Genomic DNA, 17,265 nt, shown 5'->3' with positions numbered 1-17,265 from the left:
TACCCCTTTAGTTAATCACTAATCACTGTCTATCCACCCATATATTGAAAAGAATTTCCTCACTACTGATCAGTCTATTTAGATTTTCCAAGGCTTCATGATTTAGTCTAGTAAGGTTATATATTTCTAGGAACTTATCCATTTCTTCTAGGGCATTGAATTTGGTGGCATATAGTCTTTCATAATATTCTAGTCTGAACCTTTAAATACCTGTGATGTTTGTGGTGACTTCTCTCTCATTTTTTATTTTGTTTATATGGGTCTTTTCCCTTACTGAGTCTAATTAGGGGTTTATCAATTTCATTAATCTTTTCAAAGAACCAGCTCTTTGGTTATTATCAATTCTACTCTCATTTTTATTATTTCCTTTATTCTGCTTTTTGTTGTTTTTGTGCTTTTTCTAGTTCTTTAAGATGTGTTGTTAGGTTGTTCACTTGGTGTTTTTCTTGTTTCTTGAGATGCACTGGTAATGATATAAACTTCCCCCTTATCACTGCTTTTGCTTCATCTCAAAGGTTTTGATATGTTGTACTGTAATTCTCATTTGACTCTATATATCTTTTGACCTCATCTTTTATTTCTTCTTTGACCCAGTGATTTTATAAGTGGTATGAATTCTCCCCGCTCATTTCTGATCTTGCTTATATCTATCTTTTTCCCTTTTTTCCTTAGTGAATTTAGCTAGGGGTTTGCCAATTTAAAATTTAATTTTTAATGTTTTAAATAAGAATTTGTATATTGCCAAGGCTCGGTATCCCCAGGGAATACAAATTCAAAATTACATGCATGTTAGCATTCAAATTTCTACAGCTTTCTTTCAATCCCCTAATCTAACACAATATGCTCATTGTAACTTCTTCACTTTTCCTTACACTGTTCTAGTCTAGAATGCCCTTCCTCTTCCTCCTTGCTAACAGAATCCTATTGCTTATACCCCAATTCCCAAGCATTCCATTAAACTTCTTTTATTTTAATCTATAATAATTTTTCCCTTCTGTGACTTTCCATGGTAATATCAAATTATTTTATTTAATAGTATATAACCTTATTTGCTCATTTTAAGTACGTTTTTTTTTATTTGAGGGTATCATTTGCATCTTATCTTTGTTACTCTATTTTAAACAGGAGACTGCATAGTGTATAGTAGAAAGTACACTCTTAATAAAATCATATAGAACTGAAAATGGCTATTTTTTAATGATTATTTCTAAATATGGCTAATGTTCTATTAGTGATTGTGCTGATAAAACAACAATATCAATACTATAACACACAAGTAAAAATAATGATTGTGTGAGTAAATTACTTTCAGGCACAGTATTTACATTTTGTAGTCTGACATATGATATAACACTAAAGCTTAAAGGTATAAAAGAAATTCAGAAGTGGTCTATTTATAAATCCAGACATTGGCTCTGGTTGTAATCTGTATAGTTTGGCTGAACACAGACAAAGACTGTTAAACTCCAAAGCAGATCAGACTCTATTATCATTTTAACATGTCTTTAATTTGGTCTCAGAGGTGAGTTTTATGTGATAAACATATCAAGTATATCTAAATTAGGAAATAATACTGAAGTACCAGTTTTGCCTCAACAGTAATTCTGAGAGAGGCAGGGTTAGGGGAAGCTGTCTAGTACATAGATTTAAAGGCCCAAGTAGCAGATGAGTTAGGTAATTTTTTTTATAATAAATCTTTATTGTTCAGATTATTATAGGTGTTCCTTTACCTCCCCCCCCCCAGCTCCCCTCCACCTGATTCCCCACCCCACCCCATGCCCTTACCCCCACCACTGTCTTCATCCATAGGTGTAAGATTTTTGTCCAATCTTTTCCTGCACTCCTTCTCCCTGAGAATTGTTAGTCCATCCCCATTCTATGTCCCTGATTCTATTTATTTGCCAGTCCATTTTGTTCTTCAGATTTTTTATTCACTTGATTTTAGATTCACTTGTTGTTCATAATTTTTACCTTTACCTTTTTCTTCTTCCTCTTATTAAAGAATACCATTCAGCATTTCATGTAATCCTGGTTTGGTGGTGATGAACTCCTTTAAATTTTTCTTGTCTGTGAAGCTCTTTATCTCACCTTCAATTCTAAATGATAGCTTTGATGGATAGAGTAATCTTGGTTGTAGGTTCTTGCTATTCATCACTTTGAATATTTCTTGCCACTCCCATCTGGCCTGCATAGTTTCTGTTGAGAAATCAGCTGACTGTCGTATGGGTACTCCCTTGTAGGTAACTAGCTGTTTTTCCTCTTGCTGCTTTCAATATTCTTCCTTTATCTTTTGCCCTTGGCATTTTAATTATGATGTGTCTTGGTGTGGTCCTTTTTGGATTCCTTTTGTTTGGGTTCTGTGTGCTTCCTGAACTTGTAAGTCTATTTCTTTCACCAGGTAGGGAAAGTTTTCTGTCATTATTTCTTCCAATAGGTCTTCAGTATCCTGCTCGCTCTCTTCTTCTGGCCCCTCAAAAATCCGGATGTTGGTACGCTTAAAGCCGTCCCAGAGGCTCCTTACATTATCCTCACACTTTTGGATTCTTCTTTCTTTCTGCCTCTCTGGTTGGGTGTTTTTTGCTTCCTCATATTCCAGATCTTTAGTTTGACTCTTGGGGTACGTTGATCTACAGTTGATTTTCTGTATATTCTTTATTTCAGACAGTGTATGCTTAATTTCTGGCTGGTCCTTTTCCTTTTTTTTTTTGTATTCTCATTAACGTCCGTGAAGGTCTCACTAAGCTTCTTGGAGGTTTCATCAAGTTTCTCAAAGGTTTTTAGAAGATTCTTGAGTAACCTTATAAATGTAGTTTTGTACTCTGTGTCATCCAGTAGTTTACTTTCCTCCATCTCTCCCATTCGTGACATGCTTCTGTGTCTCCTTATTTTGGCTGCCTCCCTGTGTTGATAGGAGTGGCTTTGTGTGGTCAGTGACCTATAGGGGCCAGTAGCTCAGCTTCCATAATCACCTGAGGTAGTTGCTTTTGGTACATCTCTTTGTGGGCTGAGTGCAAAGTCTTGGTGTAATTAAGCCTTGATTGCTGTTAGTACACTGGGAGGAATTGACCTCCAGGCCAATTGCCTGTGAGGACCCGCTGTGTCTATAGAGGAAGAACTGCTGCTCTGGAGACTCTCCTTGTTTCAGTGGGGCTTGAGTGCTGAGTCCATCTCCCGAATGTGTCACTTATGGGTGTGAGGAGTTGAGGGTGTGTTTGTAGATTGTGCAGAGCGGAGTCTCAGGGGGGAGTCTCAGTGCATCACTAGACTAGGGCATGGCTAACAACGATGGCAGCCCGTCGCCTTCTCTGCCGCTCCGACTCCGTCCTTGCGTCTCCCTGTGTCTTGTGCCGCCGCACAGCTAACACTTATTCTTGCGTGCAGCTCTGCATGCAAGCCACCCTCACTTTCCGACCCGATGGCAGGCAGTCTAGCTTCTCTCCAGAAATTGGATTTCAGAGAGATTGAGATTTTGTCTCTCTTTGGGTTGAAGAAAGCAATACCCACCTCCAGCCAGGATCTGCCACTAGCCCGTATCACGCGTGCACCGCCCCCCCCTCCAGCCCCCACCCCAGTTTTTCAGCACTTGTGCCCTGAATGCTCATTTCTCTTTCAGTCTAGTTGTAGAGGTTCCTTTCAGCCAGCTTTCCCGTTGTTCTGGGTGATAGATATTTTGTCTTTTAGCTGTAGTTTTGAAATTGTTGTGCAGGGCAGCAGTTTAGGTGTGTTTACCTACGCCGCCATCTTGGCCTCCTCTGAGTTAGGTAATTTAGACTTCTCTTATGGTCCTGCTGTGTCCTAGGGCAAGTTAGTTCAAAGCTCTGCATTTTAGTTTCCTCAACTATAAAGAGGGATAATATCTCCTAAAGATGTTAAAAGGATTAAAGAAGATAAAGTATGTATATGGAAATCTAAGACACAAGATAGAAATAATAGCTTTAAAATTACATCCTTATTATTTTCTGGGGTACATTTGTAACAGAAAGCATTGTGAGAAATGGTATATTATTAATTAGTACTCTATAAATATATGTCTTTAAAAGGGTAAAAGAAAAATGAAAATATTAATTTTCTAATTCTCAGATTTCTGAACATTAAAATATTCTCGAGTGGCTAAACAACTCCTGAAAATAACTGGTTGTCAAAAAATGGTCAAATCTAAATTCAAGCACATCATCTGGACTAAATATTTTTTAAAAGTGTCCTATTGATATAACAAGAAAAAAAACAAAAAACACGCATCTCAAATTCCAGTAAAAATGTACCAATGAAAAGCCAAATAATTCCACATTGCAATCACAATATTGTATTTTGAGCCAAAATGCTAATAAATAAATAAATACATAAATAAAGAATGGATGTATTAACAGAATCTCAAAGAAAAGTGAATGACAAGTCAGTATAAACTCAGCAGAAGAATTATAATAACAATAATTGACATTTATTAAATATCTAAGTCTGTACCTGGGAATTGCTTTTGACACACATTATTTCATTTTATTTTTTCTCAAAAATAATATAAGGCAGGCATTATTACAATTCCAATTTTACAGGTCAGAAAATTGAGGCTTAAAATGGTTCTAATAATAGATACTAGTATCTACATCATCTGTCTTCATGTGGTGTTAGTTCTGAAATAAAACACTATTGCACCAAAATAATTAATGTAAAATGAAAATTTTACAAATAAAAAAATCAACAAAGGCTCATTCAAGTCAGATTTAGAAATAATGTTTTCTTTATACCAATTATAATTTAAGTCTATTTTTATGTCATCTTTTAATCATGCTACTAATTAAAAAACAAAAAGAAATACCTATTAAAAAATCAAGTTAGGACACAAAAGGTTAATACTTGACTTTTTTTTGAGGTTCTGATTATTATTCAGTTTTCTCTCAAAGGGCATCTCTCTTTCTCAAACAACTGTCTTCAGAGGAAACTTAGTAGGCAACACTAAAGATCACTTGCAAAACATAATAAGACTCTTGGCCTTTGATTTTCACAATTGGCTCATGGCTCAGGGAGGAGGCTCTCTGGGATCCTGCAGAAAAGGCTGTGGAAGCAAAGAAGAGACAGGAGTCCTCAACAAAACACAAAGGGTTGGAACAAACAGGGCAGGAGCCCCAGGCCTCCTGTGGTGGAAGGGAGATCAGATGCTTATGGCACTGTGGTTCTATGGGCGCCAACATGGGGCAGGAGGAGGAGATGGAGCTGCCAATCTCTGGCTTCCAGGTTTTTTTTTAGTTCAGTCTTCTCCCAGCGCTCCTGTGTCCAGGGGGACTTTGGTACCCAGTGCTTCTCCAACAAGGCCCTTGGGTTTGGAGGTAGGGGCTGAGAAGCAAAAGTGGGACAGAGTGATGGGAACTCCACTCCCCGTCATAGAAAGACCCCAGCCACCACAAAGCAGCTGTGTGCTGCCTGTCACATCACGGAGCTAGCCTGACAGAGGAGCCCCCAACGACCCCCGGAGCCTTTCTACCATCTGCACCAGCCCTAGGCCACAGTATATCCTTCCCGTTCCCACCAGTTCAGGCAGCATGGAGAAGGCCACTGGGATCAGGGCCCCTGAGGTAAACCCACAGGCCACAGCTAGAGCCACCAGGGCTGTGGGAGCCGAAGCCACAGGGAAAAGGGCCAGTGACACCCAGCCAGGGTGGCCCAGAGCATCGGCAGTCATGCCCCAGGCCCCGGGCCAGCATTCCCCAGCCACCTGGAAACCACAGGCCCTGGGAGGTCAGAGACAGCAATCACCCGGAGCAGGAAGGCAGTAGTGGATCCTCATCGGGGTCCTGGAGACGGGCCCCTAGGTGCACACAGGAAATGAAGTGGCTAGGGTTGGTTAGGGTGAGGGCAACAGTGCGATGGAGGAAAGGGCCATGATGGAGGAGGGAGGTGAGCTCATGAGCCCCAGGGCCACTCATGGGAGGGTCCTCCGTTCCGGAGAGTGGGAAGAGGAGAGCACCGCAGGCCACCAGGAGGAGGGAGAGGACAGATACCAGCAGTAGGGGGGCCCCGCCAGGCACAGTGGCTGAGCAGCCATTGGAAGAGTGGGGCAAAGGTAAAGCTGGAGAGACTCCCATCAGTCAGCGCCAGCCCCATGGCCAGGGATTGGTGAGGAGAGAAGGAATGAGCTAGCAGGCCTGTTTTGAGTGAAGGTCAGGTCCACCCAGCAGCCCAGTCCCCAGGTACAGAAGGGTCAAGGAGGTAGCAGAGAAGGTGAGCAGCATCCCTCAGAGAAGGCCCCCAGCCATCACCACAGTCTCCACTCAGGGTACTGCCCACTGTGCTCCCAAACTGCTGCTCCAGGATTTCTATGGAGGCCACGAGGGCTACTGTGCTGCCTGCTGTCAAACTCGCCACAAACTCCACAAAGAAGACGCGGAACACCTGGAACACAGCACTGACTGGAGGTACGCTGAGGGCAACACTATCCATCCCCAGCCCCTTAGCCATCTGGGAGGTAACACTGAGACCTGGTGGGAACAGGGCTCAGGAGCCCCACCCTTGCCCACCCACCAGCTAGCCAGTTGACCACTCAGGCCGAAGCAGGGCTGGGGGATGTAGGAAAGGGTGACGAAGAAGAAGATACTGTTGAGGGCTTCAAAGCTGCAGAGAGGCTCTTATGCCTTTTTCCTGTGAGGGGGCGGGAGAGGGGACATAGGTAGGGAACAGGCCTGTTGCTTGCCCAGGGGACTGGGGCCCAGTCTTGGCAATGCGAGTTGCCAGTGGAGAATCAGGTCTGGGAGGGGAGGGCCTAGGTTAGGTGAGGGAGCCAGGAAGCAAAGCTGGGTTTGGGCCCGCCCTGGAGACTCAGCACCATTGTCTGTGTGGATTATCTAGTGTATCATTGCGTCAGCATCTGCCCAGCCTGGCCAAGGCTGCATCCCTGCCCATAGCTCCTGGGCCTCCTGATATTGACTTTAAATTTCATCTTAGTTTTCAGGTAAAAGGAGAATAAGTAAAAAAGTGGTTATTTCAATCCTGAATCATATACAACAGAACAAAACAAATATTCAAAGCAAATGAAACCATACCAAATTAATGTTTTAGAAAATTTTCATTTCTTACAGTTCAGAACAGCTAACCAAGCTTGACAGGTCAACTAAACTTTACATGAATTAAAGTGAATTGAAATAGTTATCAGATCAATACTGTCTAATAAAACTTAACTAATCAATCCTTAGGCTTTTGAATTTCTTGACTGTGTTGTATAGCAACTGAATACTGTTTATTTCTAATTTAATCAGAACCAGTTATTTGGGAAAATAACTGGAGCTATGTAAATAGAATACTGATAGCCATAAAGCCCTTATAGGGAACAGGATATACTGAACAACATTTAAAACTTAACAACTAAACAGAATAGCAAATTAAACCCTGATAAACTCAGAAGTTTCATAAATATCTTGTGTTTAAAATAGTGAAAGGAATAAAATATTTTTATATTAACTAAGTTCATGAAACAAATGTTGTTTGGAATTATTAGAAACACATTTAATTAGCCTATTTTTTTACCTTTTCAAACTTCTGAAACATCAATTTAAACTTCTGAGAACAACCACTGCAAGATTTAAAGAGTGAAAACTCCAGCTACAATATTTCACATATAATTGGGACTGGAATATTTACACATTTAAATGCCTAACGGCAGGTCAATATTTGTTTTTTTGGGAGAGGCCCAGGTGAAAGGGCCCTGAGGCAAAATGACAGTGTTAAGTCCCGGATCCTGACTGTACTGCCAGTGCCACCAGGTCTTAAAAATACCTCTGGATCATCACTGTCATCCTCAGTCAATATTTGCTAAGCTCTTTGGGATAGCAGTGGCATTAGAAAGTTTATAGAAATCAACAGTAGCTCAAAGACCTCCGTTTATTATATCTTGTTCTGTATGTTAACATTGTTATTTATTGTTTTTGCAATTAATGTTTCTGAACAAAGGTCTTCAATTATTAACTATTATTTCCATTTGTCAAATATTTTAAAGTCATTCAGATTCAATGAAACTTTAATGCATTTAATTATGTGTATATGTCATGTACAGAAAGCAAAGAGAAAACATTTATAATTCAAAAATGCTACAGAGTTTACTGAGTGCAGTTCTCTTGAAATATGAAGGAATTCTCTTCTTTCAAGTCGTTTCTGACATAGCTAATGTTCACAGGATTAAGGTATTTTAAAAAGGCACCCTTCTCCTCACTAACCTGTCATGGGCCCCTGCTTCTATCACAGTAAGAATGTTAAGGTTAATATTTCTTTTAAATTTGGTAATTTTTTTCTTAACACATTATTTTTTAAAAGTACTTGATTTATGAAATGAAAGTACTTTAAAAATAGTGTAAAATATTTGGCAGACGAAAAGCCTAAGTGAGGTTATTATTTATAGAGACCTAACTAATAAAGTAGGTGAACTTACCTTAGATTGTCATTCCCTTATATAGCTCATCTTTTTTTGTAAAGCACAACACTAATCTACTAAAGAAAATGAACTTCACTGTCATATATACATACACACATATCTATTTTTCAGATTGCTTATTTATTTCTAGGCAACACATTTAAGTTGTTCAGGTTATTATGTAACTTTTAAAATTTACAAAATTATTTTTACATAAAAGTAACACTCATAAAAAAGGGCAAACACTTTATAAGGTATAAAATGCAAGTTAAAATTTCCTCTCCTCTCACTCAGCACACGTACACATAACAGCTAGAGCCAGTCCCACTCCCCAGAAAACCTGCTATTAAACTGCTGAGGTATCACAACGTTTAAGCATATATTCTTACACTCAGAAAAAATTGTAATGACCATTAAAGATGAGCTGAGCACCGAATCGGGTATAAGATACAGTGGAAAACAAACAAAATCCCTGTCCTTGCAGAATTTAATCTCCAGAGAACCATCCACAAATACAGTACAGTGCTGTGCAGGCACGTCTACTATGAAGGAAGATAAAGGAGGGTAACAAATAGAGTGACGCAGTGAGTGGGGAGGCTATCTTAGATAGTGTGGTCAGGATATGTAAGCAGCAAGTTGAACAAAGTGAGGGAGTGGACTTGTGCCTTTTGGGGGACAGATCACTCCAGAAAGAGAAAAGAAGAAGCCAGTGCCTTGAGTTGGAAGCAGTCTTAGAATGTTTGAGATAATGAGGCTGGAGTGAAGCAAGAGTAGAAACGTGTTAAGAAATGAGGTTAGAGAGATATTCATGGGCCAATGCATATGTCTATTTCTATCAGTAGACTTTGAGGAAAGCAGATTACTCTCCACAATCTGGGTGGGCCTCAGACAATCTGTTGAAGGCTTTAAGAGAAAATTGAGATTCCCCCCCGCCCAGGCAGAAGGAATTCTGCATTTTGGGGCTCTTGACTGCCCTGGGTCTCCAACCAGCGGGTTTGCCCTGAACACTTTGGACTTGCTAGCCTCCATAACTAGAGGCGGCGATTTCTTGAAATAAATCTCTTCCCTGTATATACTGAGTTCATTGCTTTGGCTTCTCTGAAGAACCTTGACTAAGGCACATACCTAAGGGGGGCATGTTGGCAGGTATTCCAGTTTTTATTTTGACAATTTACTTAATGTTTTAAAACATGTACTGACTAAAGAAAACACCCTTCGAAAAGATTCTAATTTTTTTCACTGTAAGAAACAATACTACAATGAACATGAGAAAATGATATTGTTTCCTACATTTTTAAAAAATTTATTCTAAATTTTAAGAAAAGTAAAATCCAAACAAATGCTTCTGATAATGGTTTTCAAATATGAACACCGTTGCCCTGGATAAAATAAACTTTGCTGGCAGATGATACACCTTTTTTTGTCCCACACATCTGCAAATGATTATTTAATATGCTGGACTAGGTCTATGTTTTGTCCAATCATTTCATTCATCATCGAACTATCATTATATGCATTGCACAGACTACTGCTCTGCAGAAGAAACGTTTAATCTAAAGAAACTTTCAATCTAGTGTTAAATTTGATTGTTTGTTACTTTGGATGGCAAACATTTACCAAACAAATATGTGAGAGAGCCACTGTGAATAACTGTGATAGTTTTAGGTAGGATGAAATCACTTCTAGGAAAGAAGATCAGAAAAAGATTAATGGCATAGTTGATATTTAAGTTGTGTTCTGGAGGCTCAATAAGATGGACAGAGATGAAGTACTCCCGGAACCATAGGTGACATAAGGGAAAGCACTGAAGTGGGAAATTTTGGTATGTCTAGAGAATAATGAATGATTCATTTTGGAAGTGCAAATAATAGTGAGTACACTACAACAAACATTTTTGAGTACCTACTATGTGAGAGGCAGTGTACTGCATCAGTGACACAAATGTGAATGAAATTGGAAGGTAAAAAGACAGTTGGTAAAACATTAAATCAGAAAGAGTTGGCAGCAAAATCAAGGGTTCATGGGTGTTAGGTTAAAAAGTTTGGATTTATTATATAAGTAAAGTGATATCATTAAATACTGCTGATGGTTGAGTGAGAGGATAAAAATGTTATGTTTCAGGAATCTTAAGAGAAGTAAGGAATGGAGATAAATAGATAAAATAGCAAGGAAAGCCTGGAGTGAGAGTATATAAGTCTGGTCTAAGGTAGGAACTTTGAAAAATAAGATGGTAAAAATAATAGACAATGCAAGAAAAAAAATTAGCAAAATTTGGTTACTGATTAAATTTGTGAAAAAGAACAAATCAAAGATTATCTAAGAAGAAGGCAACTGGCATCTGTGAAATTATATTAATAGTGATTCTAAGAGCTAAGGGAGACACTTTACTTTTTTATGTAACAAAATACAAAATTAAATTTTCTCCATGTGATAGAAATAATGTTAACAGCTAGCAAACTTCATGACCTATACTTGGCAAGGCCATTCTAATTCTGGGCCTTTTGAAAGTCACAATTATTAAATAGCAAGATATTTTATAAACTGATCTAAAAAGAGAAGGCTGGATCATTTTATAAAATAACAGAGAACAATTAAGATCTAATAATGAATTTTAGTCTTATTCTTGTAACTTACTGTTGGTATAAAAAAGAAAATAGTGAAATCCAATAATGCAAAAATGTCCACTGGATGCAAAGTCATAGAAGATATAAAATAGTTCAGTAGGAAAAGCGTCTTTGTTAATCCTCACCTGAGGATATTTTCCCACTGATTTTTAGAGAGTGAAAGGGAGAGAGACACTCAGAGAGAAGCATCGATGTGAGAGAGACACATTGATTGGCTGTCTTTGCACACACCCTGACCAGGGCCAGGGATTGAGCCTTCAACTGACATGCATGCCCTTGACTGGAATCAACCCAGGACCCTTCAGTTGGCAGGCTGATGTTCTTTCCTCTGAGCCTAACCCAATGGGCGCCAAACCCTTAAAGTAATTTTATCAAAAATACTATCAGCATATTTCCTTTGTATAGTGCTTTTCAGTTTCGAAAACATACATATATATCATCTCATTGATTTTCATAATAAGCATGTCAGATATGATCTCTGTTAGAGGTAAAAGAAACTGACATTCAGAAGTTAAGTAACTTATTAAATGTGACATTCTATAATGTTGAGAGGAGGAAAGAAAGAATCTCTAATAATTATATTTCAAATCACTGGACTGGTAAAAAATAAAAACTTTAAGGTTTTGTTTCTGAAACTTTAATTTTTTGTTGTTGTTATTGAGCATTTTAGAGTTACCACTTAATACATATGGTGACCTAAACAGTAAAGGTGAAGCAAGCTATACATTACAAAGGCCTTGAAAATAGGTACATCTTAATGGTAAAGAAGACATGTTTTCTTACAGCTTTTGATTCTAAATATAACTCAACAAAAATTTAATCTACCTCATATGAAAGGGTGACAAAATTTCACAATAGGTTAGAATTAGGAAAAGCCTTCTGTGTCAAAACTGAAACCTAGAAAATTTGGAGCTTGCCTACATTTTATTGTTGTTGTTCTTTTTAATACTAGTTTAGCAGTATAGACCACAACACAGATCCACGGACAGTTAATGCCTGTGGGAAATAAAGATGTGACAAAATGTTTATGTTGCAGGGTAGCCCAATTAGCACAAATGATTGGAACTCAGAACTGGAGAAGTCAGGATCCTTTGTTCAGCTGCTTTTGATGAGGGATTTGTTGTGAGAACACAGTTGCTCATGGCTGGGGTTTGCGTGCTGCCTTATCAGTGTAGTATAGTTCTGACTGAGAGAACATCCAGTTCAACGAGAAACTATCACCACCATAAAAACCCCTGACCAGATCCTAGTGACAGTAATATTTTTGATTCCTAAGATTTGCATACATTCAGGCAAAGGGTGTATGTAAAAAGTCAAAGACCCATACTAAATAAAATTTATAAAAAGGACATAGAGGAAAATTAAGAATTTCACTCTCTTTTTGAGTATATTTCTTTTATTGGCTCTATCTTTATGGCTCCTATGACTTTGAAATGTACATAATGGACGCAGTAAATGGAGTTTATGTTTAGCATAGTTTTCATTGTGCATTCTACTTACTTAAAAAATACTAGCACATTCATAGGAAACTTACTATCTTAATATATTGAGCATTCTATTCAATAGTTGGTCAAAAATGAAATTTACCATTTTTTAAAAGGCATTACAACTTTCTACATGGAATTACACATAATAAAATTTTAAAATATAAACTGCTGTTATTATAAGTAAGTATACTAAATCCTAGTCATTGGCACCAAACAACAGGATCTCATTCTTATATACACAATGAATTTACACTCTTTAAGCAAAAGAAAATATAAGGAAGCACTATAAAATCAGCCAACATTGAAACTAAGGCAGTCTTTAGATTAGAAATGAGTTTGTTATTATTATGCCTCCTGAACTTAGGAATGCAGCACTACAGGTTTATAACAACAGGAAAAAATCATTACCAAATACAAATCTAACCCTTACCAGTTTAAGACACTTCCCTGTTGGAACTGTTTAGATTTACAGTAACAAGGCTATTGCACAGAATTCAACATTCAGAAGAGCAACAAGGAAGTATTAATATTTCTTAGCACTTTTGTAATAAAGGAAACTTATTTAAACTCATATATTGTTGCCATGGCCAGTGTGCTCATTGGTTAGAGGTTGGCCTGTGTACCCAAGGGTCGCAGGTTCAATTCCCGGTTGAGGGCAAATACCTAGGTTACAGGTTCAATCCAGGAGGCAACCAGTCAATGTGTCTCTCTCACATGATGCTTCACTCTCTCTCTCTTCCTCCCCATTCCCTCCCTCCCTCCCTTCCTCTTGCCTTCTCTCTCTTTCTCTAAAAATAAAATAAAATAAAAAAAAATAAAATAAAATAAATAAAATAAAATAAAATAAAAAGAAATGAAATAAAATAAAATATTGTCATTCCTCTCCCATTATCCCTTCTGCTTAATGTGAAAGAGCTGTCAGTTATAAGTTTAGTATCCTCACCCATGCACCTCACTTGCCTCTTCTCTAACTCCACCAACGGAAACAAAGGCCAATATTTCCTTTTCCTAGTACCCCAAAGTCTTCTGCCACTCAGAGGAAATGAACAGAATAGAGAAACTCACAAAAATATATTACCACTAGAGGCCCAGTGCACAAATTTGTGCAGGGATGGGATCCCTTGGCTTGGCCGGCGATCAAGGCCATCTCGCCCAGTCGCCAGCCAGCTGTAGGAGGTTGGCTGTGGGGATGCACTGACCACCAAGGGGCAGCTCCTGCATTGAGCATCTGCCCCCTGGTGGTCATTGTTCATCATAATGACCTGTCATAACAGTGGCTTAGGCTTTTATATATATATATATGAGATTCCTTACTTCCATACAGGAAAATGCAGTGCTTAAGTAATAGTAGCTCTTAGCATAATCTAGCAAAATATAATTTTTTTTTTGAGGAATAAAAAGGTCAGTATCACTAATTGGTAGAATTAAAGGCAAGGGAAAATGAAAGTACCCAGCAATTTTAATCTGCCCTTAAGACTAAATATCTTCCACTGCTTTGGCTGTTGCAAAGCTGAGAGCCAGACTTATTCTTTAAATTTATTGATTAATTTGAGAGAGAGAGAGATTGATGTGTGCCCTGACCATGGCCAGACTTATTCTTGAGGCTTATTCTCATATTCATTTGGTTTCATGGTCTACATGCAAGCTGACAGTGACTTGCTCTAGGATCCAGAGCCATATATATGTTGAAGTATAAAATTTAAAATAGGGAAAATGTATTTTTTCTTAAACTTTGCTAAGTGAAACCCAATATGAATTCTTCATACACAAGTACACATGAAAATGACAGAATTAGCCTTACTTTTCTTTATAGAGGAACTAGAGGCCCAGTGCATGAAATTCGTGTGTGTGGGGGGTGTAGGGAGGGGGAGTCCCCTCGGCCCAGCCTGCGCCCTCTCCAATCCCTAGGATCGGGCCTAAATCAGCATTTGGACATCCCTCTCATAATCCTGAACTGCTGGCTCCTAACCACTTACCTGCCTGGCTGTGTGGTTGCCCCCAATTGCCCCCTACTGGACTAGTTGCCCCTCACTGCCACCTGCCAGCCTAATTGCCCCTAACTGCCCCCCCTGCAGTCCTGGCTGCCCTCATGGCACCCCTGCTGGCCTGGTCGCCCCATGCAGCCTGCTGTTCAGTCCTTTGGTTGTCCCTTACTAACCCCCTGCCGGCCTGGTTGTAGGCAGCCACCTTTGAGGGTGTGACAGTCAATTTGCATATCACCTCTTTATTATATAGGATGGAACTTTTAGTGAATATCTGGGGTAGGATAACAATGGAGGGAAAATGGGAGACATCTATATACTCTCAACAATAAAGATTATTATTTCCTCTGTAACAGGAAACTCTGAGGAAAAAACTAATATACCTATGAAATAGTTGTGTTTCATGTATTGATTCATAGGCACCACTATTTAGCATATAAGGAAATAATGGGGATTTTCATTTAAATCAACTTGAACCTGAATGTAAACTTCCAGGAAATTTAAGCTTTGTTGTTTACAACAATTGTCTCTTTCTTCCTAGAGTTTTGTACCTCAGGGACCTTACTACTATCCCATTTAAAATAAATTTCTGCACACCCTCAGAGAACATTTTATATACCTTTAAAAAATGTGGTAAAAAAAATTACACAAAACTCACCATTTTAAGCATACAATTCAGTGGCATGAAGTACACTGACGATATTTCATAACCTCCACCACTACCCATTTTCAGAACTTTTCCCCAAAACTCTGTACCCATTAAACAGTAACTCTCCTGTCTTTTCCAAGTTCCTGGCAACCATCATTCCTCACCTCCCCAGGCCTTGGTAATCTCTATTCTGCTTTCTGTTTCTATGAATTGGCCTATTCTATGTACCTCATAGAAGGGAAATCATATGTTTGTCTGCCTTATTTCAATTAACATTATGTTTTTAAGAGTCATTCATGTTGCAACATGCATCAGAATGTCATTCCTTTTAGGAACCCTCTTGCACTGCTGGTGGGAATGCAAACTGGTGCAACCACTGTGGAGAACAGTGTGGAGTTTCCTCAAAAAACTGAAAATGGAACTCCCATTTGACCCAGTAATCCCACTCCTAGGAATATATCCCAAGAAACTAGAAACAGCAATCAGAAAGGATATATGCACCCCTATGTTCATAGCAGCACAATCTACAATAGCCAGAATTTGGAAACAGCCTACGTGCCCGTCAGCAGATGATTGGATCCAAAAACTATGGTACATCTACGCAATGGAATACTATGCTGCCAAAAAAAAAAAAAAAAAGAAAAAAAAAAGAAAAAAAAAAAAGAAAAAAAAAAAAGAAGGAATTCTCATCTTTTGCAGCAACCTGGATGGAATTGGAGAACATCATGCTGAGTGAAATAAGCCAACCAATGAAAGAGAAACACCACATGACCTCACTCATTTATGGATAATAAAGAACATTATAAACTGATGAACCAAAAGATAGATATAGAGACAGTAAAGCAACAAGCGGACTGTCAAATTACAGCGGGGAGGGGAGGGAGATTTGGGGGAGATAATAGATCAACTGAAGGACTTGTATACATGCATATAAGTACAACCAATGGACACAAAACTCTGGGGGGTGGGGGATGTTTGGGAGGGAGGGGGGGCAAAAAAATCAATAAAATATATTTTTTTAAAAATTAAAAAAAAAGAATGTCATTCCTTTTAATGGCTAACAATATTCTATTGTACGTATATGCAACACACATTTTCTTTATTCATGTATTGGTTGAGGGACACTAGAGTTGTTTCATCCTTTTGGGTAATGTGGAAAATGCTGTTATGAACATTGGTGTGCAAGTATCTGGTTTGAGCCATTGCTTTCAATTATTTTGGGTTGTATAGGTAAGTGGGGAATTGCTGGATCATATGGGACTTCTGTGTGTAACTTTTTGAAGAACCACCAAACCATTTTCCACAGCAAATGTAGCATTTTACATTCCCATCAGCAATGCACGAAAGTTCTCTGTACCTTTTATTTTTCTCAAAAAGATGGATCTCCCCGAAGGATTCAGCTTTCCTATTTTTCTTGAGGGGATACAACACATTCTTTTCATACATCCCATACTGCATGGTTTTTTTCTTTTGCTACAATTAACTATACATTACTCTTCATTTCAACATGTAACTTTTAAAAAAATATATATATTTTATTGATTTTTACACAGAGAGGAATTGAGAGGGATAGAGAGCTAGAAACATCGTTGAAAGAGATACATCAACCAGCTGCCTCTTGCACACCCCCACTGGGTTATGTGCCCACAACCAAGGTACCTGCCCTTGACTAGAATCGAACCCGGGACCTTTCAGTCCACAGGCCAACGCTCTATCCACTGAGCCAAACCGGTTTCGGCTCAACATGTAACTTTTATCTATCAATTGCTAGGTCACCTTCTATTATTACATTTACACAGTACCCCAACTTGTGCCAATATTTTCAGAGACAATATCCAAATGGGCATTTTATATTTTAGTGTCATAAATCTTTCACTTCATAACTATCACCTTCTCTCAATTCCAACCACCCATTTCTAAGGCAATGCCTTAAATATTGTCACTGTTCAGATTGAGTGCTTCATCTCATATCTTAAATAGCTCCACTTTCTGACTGTGACTTCCAATCCTTTCAGCTCTTAAATTTTTGTATCACCTCTACATATATTCTATGATCTCCCTAAGATTTGTGATTTCTTGATTCCTCCTTTTGCTCTCAGCATACATGTCCTTTCAATTTTATTTCTTGTCC

General features: G+C 38.5%; 1 protein-coding gene and 1 pseudogene across 7 annotated transcripts in view; both read right to left on the bottom strand.

Moving 5' to 3' along the window:
- Positions 1-17,265, bottom strand: part of MIPOL1 (mirror-image polydactyly 1) — a 297,034-nt gene that overhangs the window by 91,244 nt on the left and 188,525 nt on the right. The window lies entirely within an intron of this gene.
- Positions 4,904-6,450, bottom strand: LOC311612125 (monocarboxylate transporter 13-like; annotated as a pseudogene). Its single transcript has 2 exons — positions 6,273-6,450; positions 4,904-6,226 (listed from the first exon to the last, which is right to left on the bottom strand). The product of its transcript is annotated as a monocarboxylate transporter 13-like (transcript).

This window comes from Pipistrellus hanaki (genome assembly GCF_964339955.1).
Source record: "Pipistrellus hanaki genome assembly, chromosome: 1".
NCBI classification, from domain to species: domain Eukaryota; kingdom Metazoa; phylum Chordata; class Mammalia; order Chiroptera; family Vespertilionidae; genus Pipistrellus; species Pipistrellus hanaki.
This window is presented reverse-complemented; position numbering and strand designations above follow the sequence as displayed.